Genomic DNA, 10,217 nt, shown 5'->3' on the forward strand with positions numbered 1-10,217 from the left:
CCACTCTTGAACTTTATCTGTTTACTTTTAATTTGAGATCTTACAAAATACTCAACCTGGTTCTTTCAGCTAAATTGCATCAGTTTCAGTGATTGCAGTGCCTTGTTGCAGACAGGGCAATGTTGCATTGATATCATACTGCATCTCTTCTGGGATTTCTTCTTCCAGCCACCGTTCCCATTTTATTTGTTTACATATAAAGTCGAATATTCTCTAGAGTCTATCAAACTACAGTACATAGTAGACACAACTCTGGGAACTGCCTATGATAAGATAATGCACATGTCTTTATAATAGGATGTATTTTATCCTCATTTCTCTTGTATCTGTATCTGTAAATATCTAAAGAAATCCTGGTTTGTAAGATCATATGTGATTTTTATATCTTGAAAACTCTGCCTTTGACCCTTTTTAGTAAGTGTACACATGGCGGTAATACCTTGTCCCACAAACTGTTTAAAGCTGGCGTCAAACATCCCCGGTTTGAATTCATCTTCATGGGTGATCCATCTTAGAGGTCCAAGTCCTTATCCCAATTACAACTGCTTTACAACTGAGTACCATTTATCTAAAGTAAACATTATTATTAGAGGCTTTATAGTCTCGGGCCTCAGTCTCACCAGTACTGGCATGGATCTGTTTTTTTAAGGGCTTGAGTATCTTTCCTCAAAGCAACATCAGTAATATAACACTAATCAGAATCAGCATACTTTATTAATCCCTAGGGGAATTATATAGGTTACAGTTGCTCCTGTACCTTAATATTAACAAAAACAGACGAAACTATTTAACAATACAATATGTTAAGATATAAGGAACAGCACAATATATACAAATCACCAAATAATAAATATCCAGGTTTGACAGATGTGATTATAAATAAAAAAAATTGACAGCAGCATTACCGAGTAAGAAAGAGTGTGTGCAAAAAGGATGCAACTATTTCAGTGTTTACAGTGTTTAGATGGAGGAGTTTTTAGTAATCTCAGTCTCTCACTGAACGTGCTCCTGTAGCTAGCCAGCATGTCATGGAGTGTGTGGGAGGTATTATCCAACATTGTCTTTATCTTGGACAACATTCACTTCTCCGACACCACCTTAAGAGAGTCCAGCTCCATACCCAAAACATTACTGGCCTTGCGGATCAGTTTATCGTGTCTGTATAGACATACAGAGTCCTTATCCCAATTACTGTAGAGACATACAGACTCAGACTCAACATACAGACATGCATGATAGACAAGTTGTTGTAGTTGAGCTTGAAAATACTCTTATATTTGGAAGTACCATCCATCATTTTCTTCCTATTATCCGGGGCGGGGTCATGGGGTTTGCAGCCTAAGCAGAGAAGCCCAAACCTCCCTATCCCCAGCCACCTCCTCTAGCCACCGTCGACCTCTGAGATGCTCCTCATGTAATCTCTCCAGAGTGTCTTTGGTCTGCCCCGAGGCCTCTTCCCGGTCAGACATGCCCAGAACATCTCACCCAGGCTCAGAAGTACCATTAGATCTTTATTTTTAGGTAGTTGTAGTATAGTGTGACAGATGGTCTCTTTCTATCCCATATACATCTAGAAATGAGCTTATCCCATCTATAGAAATTGAATTGGTGTTATATCTGCTGGCACTGATTAAAATAGACATAGTAATAAATAACTAGAAATAAATTAACAAACAAAGAAACAATAGAAGATGTGGCATATATCCAACTTTGTTACAGTTAATTCTAACATTTAATCCCAAAGGGTGGTTAAACCATCGTTCAAAGTCTTTTCTTATGTTGGTATCAATATAGTCATGATTGCTTTGGTATAGTTTTGACAGATTTCTTTTTTTTAGTTACATTCATTTATTTGAGAGCTTTATCTTCTTTTGATCTGTTAAAGGGCTGGGTACTTGCTAAATATATCTAATATTTGGATCAACTGAGTACAGGGGTAAAGAAATCATAACACTGTCTATGAACGAGCTAATGGTGTGTATTTGATTGTTATCTGTTATTCCAGTTATGAGTTTACTTTGCTGGATCATTTGGGCAAGTTGTTCAATATCCAGAGAAACAGCGAAGGACTGAGACAACAGGCCCATCTAATCCCCTCTCTACTACAAAGCTCTTTATAAAGGATCCTTTGACTTTTATGCTGGCTGTGGGTTTGTTACAGAGAGACCTAATGCACCGAATTGATTTTAATCTCGCCTGCTTTCAAGCATAGAAACACAGGAATATCGACTGAAGATGGTTCGCATCACATTGACACCTACCCCAGCCTTCCAGAAGCCACAGTTATTTCAGGCTGGAGAAATGATCCTCATGAGATGTAATGAATTGGTGAAGTGCAATTATTGTTGCAGAAAAGAAGAACAATAAAAACTCACTGGATGCTTGTTCCTGGACTTCAAGCAGAGCTTGGGTTTAAGACCTTCATAAAGAGGTGCCAGTGAGCAAGCGGCCACATACTACAGGGCTGGCCTTTTACTGCAAGCTCACCTCGCCTTCCTGTCTCTCTTTGCTTTCACTATTCAATGAAGGCAAAAATGCCCCCCAAAATAATATAAAAGATCATCATCGCACAGCATTTCCCACAAGGGAGCCTACGGTCAGTAATAAAGCTCAATCAAAGCGAATCTTCTGTCTTCATATAGTTTCTAAAACTGACTGCAGACAGAATCTTGGGACTGATAAAGCACTACATGTCTGACATAGACTGGACAAAAAGGACCTGTATTGTGCATAATCTATCATTTAGGATGACCGCCCAAATGAACGTGTTTTATAATGAAGAGTTGTGTATTTCTGAAATTTTAGAAAGTAATATTTTACTTGTGTTGAAACATCATGTTGTATTTAAAGAAATTGCCTTTTGGAAATAAAGTTCCATCACCCAATCCTCAGTGGAAACTTTCAAACTAAAGTCTTAAAAATACACAATTGTTCAGGATGAGAGTTGTATGGAGGTGCACCTGAATCCTTGTTTCAAACAAATGTGTTGATGAATAGTAGATAAGCTTCAGTCAAGCTATAAGAGCTGTTGTCGAGTACACTGTGAAGACTCACATCTGTAGGTGCCTGCTTGACCTTACTTGGTTAAGCAAGCACCCACAGATGCAGAGACCAGGCTTTGAACCTGCCCCAAATCCATTTTAAGCGTGTTTTCCCCTGGTCTGTGTCTCGGCTTACCAGCATTCTCTCCACTGTCCTATCAAAATAAAGACTAAAAAGCTCAAAACACATATTAACATATACATAGGCAAGTGATTTAGGTGTATCATGTTTAATATGCATTTAAAAACGCATTTCTGTAGTGATTTTTTAATTCTTTTGTTTTTCCATCTACTGCACCATCATCAGCATTAAATGATGCTCGCTGACTTGTTACAGTGGACCGGATGGAAACTTTTAATGCAGAAAACAACAGACTAGGCATCACAACAGAGGCTGGTAAAAACATTAGGAAACTAAGCTTTCTTTCATTCCATTAATTCCATAAAAATGCAAATATTGCATCTTTCTAGTGCATTTATCAAGTGACGACCATTCTCACAGCACCAACAGCTCATATATAAGTGTTTGGGTGACAGGACAGTCTAACTCAAAATTCCTTATGTCCATGAATTAGGACATGGGCACCTTAATTTGGGTCATCCAGAACACCCGTTTACAGTAACGTGCAATATTAGCACACAAATTCAACACAGGACAGCACAGGAAAAATCCACATTTTAATGCACTATATGTCCAAATGCAAATTATTATTTTTAAGCATCAAAACTTGTCCTGACACTCAAATGAACCATATCTGTAGCAAACTGCGTCTCCAAAAGCTCCCACAGCCACTTTGCTAGATGTTCTTGTGGACTTTGAGATGTATTTTCAGGTTGGATTTCTGAGCAAACGTCTTGTGACATGTTACACAGCTGTGAGGCTTCTCTCCTGTGTGCATAAACATGTGTTTTTTCAGTCCTGTACAACTACTGAACATTTTGTCGCATTGTGAGTCAGGGTTTTTTTTAAATAACTGAACAGCATTTGCATTAAAGTACACCTCTTTTCTTCTTTTTCATTACCCCGCAGCATACCTGAGACACTTGGCACTGGGCACAACTCTTCCAGTCGATAGAAGAACTCCCAATGACTGATCTCGAAGTAGCATTTGAATGAGATCCACCAATGGTGACTTTGAAATCTCCACCTCTTCATCTTGTTACTCTCACAAAGCCAAAAGGTATATTTACATACAATAAACAGTAATATCAGCATCTAAATTTGACAGCAAAATCACTTTTATAGTGCAAAACATGTCAAACTAAGATGCTTAGTACACTGCATCTTACTTCTGCATCCACGTGGTTTGTTGTATTCTGCTGGAAACTGTCACCATCATTCGTCTTCTTCACTATTTCAAGAATGAGCTGAAAGACATAAATTGGTACATTTATACTCGAGTCTTTACTTTACCCAATACTGGTGACTCACCGGCCTGCAGCTGAACTATAGTCAAAATTAAATACACACTGGCTTAAAGTGATTAACTAATTGCGCTTCCTGAAGTTACCAACAAGCTGCTGTAGGTTTGCCTTGAAGGATTAATTTAGAACTTTTCAAGGCTAAATAAATGAATTAAATGCATTTATTTGGTTTGGTCCTTCTTCATTCTGACCAAATGCTGTAAAATGTACCCAAAACAATTATAGATGCTCCTCAAAAATGTAATAGTACTTTTTTAAGATATAAAAAGAAAAGCCACAGATGCACACAATGAGTTCTGATAACCACAGTCACTCACCTGGGCCCTCAGTCCAAGGATCAGCTGAGTCTTACGTTTGTAGCCCAGGAGGTCTGGGATCATCTCTGACACCAGTGAGATGAATTTGGACAGTTTTCATACTCCCCTACTTTTCTCTCCTGAGCAACCTGCCACATACACTCTGACATCAGCCTGAAAGGCGGAACCAAGAGGTTCAGGGAGGACAGGGGAAGACGGAAATCTGACAAACACCACATTATCACCTTACAGCACTATACTGAGAGTTCTGCAATAATGAATACTGCGATTTATCACCTTTTTTTCCAACTGCAAATTATGCCCTCAAAACTTCGTCAATATGCATTTTATCCAATAAGATAATGTTTTCTTACTTTAATCATTACGCTGCAAAATGATAAGATAAGATAACCTTTATTAGTCCCACACGTGGGAAATTTGTTGGGTTAGGCTGCTGACCTTTGCCAGCGCCATCTTACCCTTCCGACCATACATACATACATTACTACATCACATGGGGAAGACAGGTCAGAGAAGTATAACAATGGAAAATGCACAACATGAGGAAAGACGAGGAGAAAATAATTACTCCCCCCCCCAGACTGAGCTCCAACAGGGTGTAGGTCTGTGTCAGTGTACATGCATATTTGTGTTGGCAAAAGTCAACAGTCTTCGGTCGACGCGCGTGGCCTTGAATGAGGAGGGAGAAAGTCACAACACAGTCTTCTTATCTAAGGGAGAATTGTTATTCCCATCAGCTTTTGCCTTGAGCATCCAGCTGGCGCCAGAGGGCCGCATGAGATGAAGATGATAGCTGTTTTGGTTAGTGCGAACAAACTGCATCCAATTTTACTCTTGGTCTAATGTCCGTCACTGGTCACCAGGTCTCTCAATTCCTGTTGTTCTTCTTCAAGATGTTATCCATATAGCAGAGCCACGAGCTTCTCCATGATCTTATCCATGTTGCGTTCAAAAACACAGTCTGAGTACTCACAGCCCTGCCCATCGCCTATCATGTTGGCCAGCCTTGTGGGATTTTGAACAGCTGTAGCCGCTTCTTGTTCTTTGATAAGCCAGGTCCAAGCTCCAATCAGCCAGAACTCTGTTATCGTGGTTCCGAATTGGTAGATGTCGTTCAATGTCCTCCATCGAGAGTGTCGCCACTGACCATCGAGTATCCAGCAGCAAACGTCTCTGAGGGACAATCAGGCTCTCCCAAGCCCAGGAGGGTGTCAGTTGCATTAAGGGGCCAGTTGATCAAATTCATAATTCTTCTTTAGGTTTTTAGAGAACAAGTCTGGGAGACTCTCTTAGAATCAGAATCAGAAGGGTTAGAGAATAAGCGAGACTATACAAAAGACATGAGATGCCAAGCAGGAAAGATAAGGGAGAGGGAGAAAGTGCGACGCCTCCGTCAAGAGCCAAACATAACCAACACTGTCATAAATTCTTGACATCAGCAGTTAAATGGAATGAAATCGGCGACTCAGTATTGGGTGATTTTTCAGTTCCGACGATTTAATCCAAGTTTGCTCGGCTAACGCTATCCTAGGATATTGGTGCACTTGTGCTCTTTTCACTGTATTTCCACAGTATTCTAATTTATTTAATGAAATATTGATATCTGGTGTCCCTGTATTGATACAATATTGCAAATTAACACAATACGATGGCTGTATTGATATGCCACAAAAATTTCACCATGTAGTGGCACAGATTTGTAGAAGCTTCTTCCCACATGTTAAACCACACAGACGCAGCTATACAAACATGTTCCACTTATGGTGCAAGAGCTCAATTGTGACCACGCTTTTAAATGTTTATGGACACTGCAGTTGTTACTGTCAGCACAGTCTGTGTGTCAAAAGCTACATCAGAGTTGCCCTTGTTCATTGCACACAGGCCTCGAGGGAGAATTCAGCCGAGACAGAAATGGTAAGATAAATTCATGAAATAATAACAATACAAAATATATATTTATATCCTTATTTATCAAATTACATGAGCAGAACCAGCAATGTTGAAGCTCATTAATACTACAGTTCAAACAAATGCACCCCTTGGACCTTTGGCCTTCTTAATAATCTTCTTAATCTCCTGGAGATCGTTTTGAATAAAATCCTCAGTGGCTGTGGATGAGGATTTTTTCACGACAGTTGTTGATGCTGAGAAGGAGGGATTGAGTGGAGATGGCAACCCCTCTGTAGGCAATGCTGTTGAGCAGTGCGGTGAATCGCTGAGATCAACAGTTTTCTGGAGCAGGGTGACTGTATTGCTGCCTTCCTCTTCCTGCAACAAATAAGAGCTTGTTATAATTTCATGTACATTTGCACATCAGATGTAAAAGAAAATGTTCTTAAACCACCGATCTTTTCAGGTCAGCTATTCATTGAATGCTTGTTCAGCATCCTCATCAATAAGGGTCTCAGTGGAAGGGTGTATGTGTGTTTGCATATTGCTCAACGCTTTGGTACTAATACGGTACCTTCAAAGATAATTGACATTGCCTCTTCTGCAGACTTGGCATTTAACTCCCAGTGGCTCACAAAGTCGGAGAGCCAGCCCATCAAGGAATATATATGGGGAGCAGAAGCAAGGTTGCACAGTTTCTTCTCTTCAGCTGCAGCCTCTTCCTCATCTTCACGAATTTGTCTCTTAAAGATTTCCACTTTATCCAACAAACACTTTCACTCACTCCCAAATTCTTTGCAATTTCCCTCCACAAATTGCTGTCCTTTTCCACGTCTCTATTATGTGTTAAGGACCCATCGTAAAGACACGGGCAACGTTGCACCTCTTCACACAATCTCATAACGTCTATTTGAATTTTTGCAGGTTGGGTTAAAGACATCCTCTGAATTTCTGCCTATAATGAAGACAAAAGAAAGAAAAAGACATTAAACAAACAACCTAAAGGTTTCTCACATGACATCACATGCACTCAGGAGCTGTGTGCCATTTTGACACAACCACTCCATTCCCCGACTGCCTTTTTTGCTAGCGCACATCTTCTTCACAGGATCCACAGGAATCATTTTTTCAGTTGAACCATACATTGAATTTTAAAAGGTCATTTCTTTAGCTTTGGGCACAAATGACCAAATTCCTTTTTCTGTCCAGGTTCCTAGAAACAATGATTTTATTTTGGAAAGAATATTTATTATTCCAAAGAGGTCTATTAGGCAAAGTAGTGCAATCACTTGCAACACAATGCTTATTTCTGTGAGTTAAAAATGATAACAGAATTTTTATTTTTCGCAAATACACAACAATGGCTGTATAAATTACACGTTTCACATTAGTGGGTGGGTCGCTGTCAGAAGTCGCTGTGCACGTGCAGTTGCCAGTCACACGCGCTCCTTCTTCTTTAAATACAAGACGACGGAGGTGAGAAACACGACAAAAGCCCGTTTTTGTTTTTTCTTTGTGTTTTTTTTATGTAAACCTAAGTCCTTTAATAATATTATTAAAAACGTCAGTAAAGCTGCGTTCAATTTACCTCGAATGTCCGAGGTGGGAGTGTCATTGCTCAAGGTGAGCGCGTTCCAGTAGTAAAGTCAGAAAAGCAAAGAAAATGAGTATTTCTTTTGCACCATAGCAAATTAGAACCATTCGTACATCGCTTGTAATACAGTACAGTGCTTTGTTTGTCGCACTTAAAAACAAAGCCCACCAGCCATGACAGCGACTCTAACAACAGTGATGTGTTCGAGGAACCGCATTCCGCCTTTTTCCTGGCTCGGATAAAACGGTTCCACAAGCTTGTTTGCGATTTCTCGCCACGATAACAAGCGTTAATCCGTTTGTTCTTGTAAAACTCATGATCGTACAGGTTGGGATAAAGGGCAACCTGCTCAGCCAACTACTTGTCAAAGCCATTGTGTGATGGTCCCGTTTGGGAATTTGTTATTACTCGTTCGTCGAGATTTTTCCTCTTTGGGATGAACTCTGGCAGTAGGTTTCTTTTCCGGTTTAACGCGGCGTCTTTTACCAATCAGCGTTCGACCTGGGCATAGCGTCATCCAAGTCGAGCGACTGTAGGGGAGGACGACAGGTAAGTATTAAAATTTTATTAACGTTTTTAATGTCTTTCTTCATTGTTACCGTCGTTCTCTCATTGTTTGTTGGGTTACTTAATTATTTCTTCTTCTTCTTCTTTTAATTTTACGGCATTTTTCTCTTTCCCCTATATGTTTGTGTATTTGTACATATACATACCATAATTTATTTACATAGCACTTTAAAAAACAACACATGGCCGACCAAAGTGCTGTACAGCAGAAATACGAGAGAATACAAGAATTCTTGTATTATTACAAGCATAATAAATACAATAAATAAATAATAATACTTTTGTCTTAATTCAGGGGCGATTCTAGGTTTCAAACTTTGGGGGGGCTCAGCCCCCAGTCATAATGTCATGCATGTAGTAGTTGTATTTAATATTAATCAAATGTGCTGTCTGCAAATGGAATCATCCCTTTTCAAATTTGCAAACCTCTATTCCATTGGACTATTGAATACCTTCTGTCTAAGAATAATTCAGTGTGAATAATCAGAGATTTCAATACACCCGTTTTAGGGTGGAGCCTTTTGTTGCCAAACCCAAGGCAAAGGCTCAGTCATTAAAGAAGTCCAAGAACTCCCCAAAAGTTGGGGATTTACTTACCTGGATGACTGAGCATCAAGAAGTTAAAGAACTATTTGTGGCAAAGCACATCATTTCAGTCTCAGTCTTCAGTTAACCACATAGAGGCAGTCCTCCAAATCATCATGCACTTAAAGTAGCATTATTCAGTATAAACACTGAAAAATCATAGACAAAGGAAACTAGTAATAGAGTTGTTTTATTATGTTTTTAAACTTAAAATACAAATCCTCCTTTTGTTATGTAGTCTCAGCACAGAACATCATGTACGATAATTTCAAGAGTGGAGAATAGATTTGTAGTCCATCACATTAATGTAGTAGCAGTTATCATTTTCAGCCATGTTTAGAATGATATGAATCCTGCAAAATGCTATTAGTATCAATATACTCTGTTTATGCTTTGTTTACCAGCATTTTTACAGTGTGCTACTGGAAAGACAGCAAAACATCCATGAAATACCATGGCTCAGTGTCTGAGTGTCTAAATGAGTCTCACAGTCCTCCCCAACCCCCCAGAAATGACCTCTGACAAGAAAACCCAATTCCTGCTATTCAACACTGAAGAAATGTCAACATTCACAAATTCTGCCAAATTGCAAAACACTAATAAAACCTCTGTAACTTTGTGAAAAACACAAAAGTCCAAAGAGTCGTGCTGACAAATTTGTTTCTTTGTCACAGCAGCTTTTTCTTTATCATGTAGACAAATAGATAAATATATAACTGCTTTACGCTTGAGATCAAAGTAGGCTGTATGTGGCTGTCGATGTAAAATGAGTTTGACACCCTTTCTTTACCCTGGAAC

Source organism: Diplotaxodon limnothrissa, linkage group LG17, assembly GCF_057381915.1.
Source record: "Diplotaxodon limnothrissa isolate DT_005_m linkage group LG17, D_limnothrissa_male_GT1.1, whole genome shotgun sequence".
Lineage (NCBI taxonomy): Eukaryota > Metazoa > Chordata > Actinopteri > Cichliformes > Cichlidae > Diplotaxodon > Diplotaxodon limnothrissa.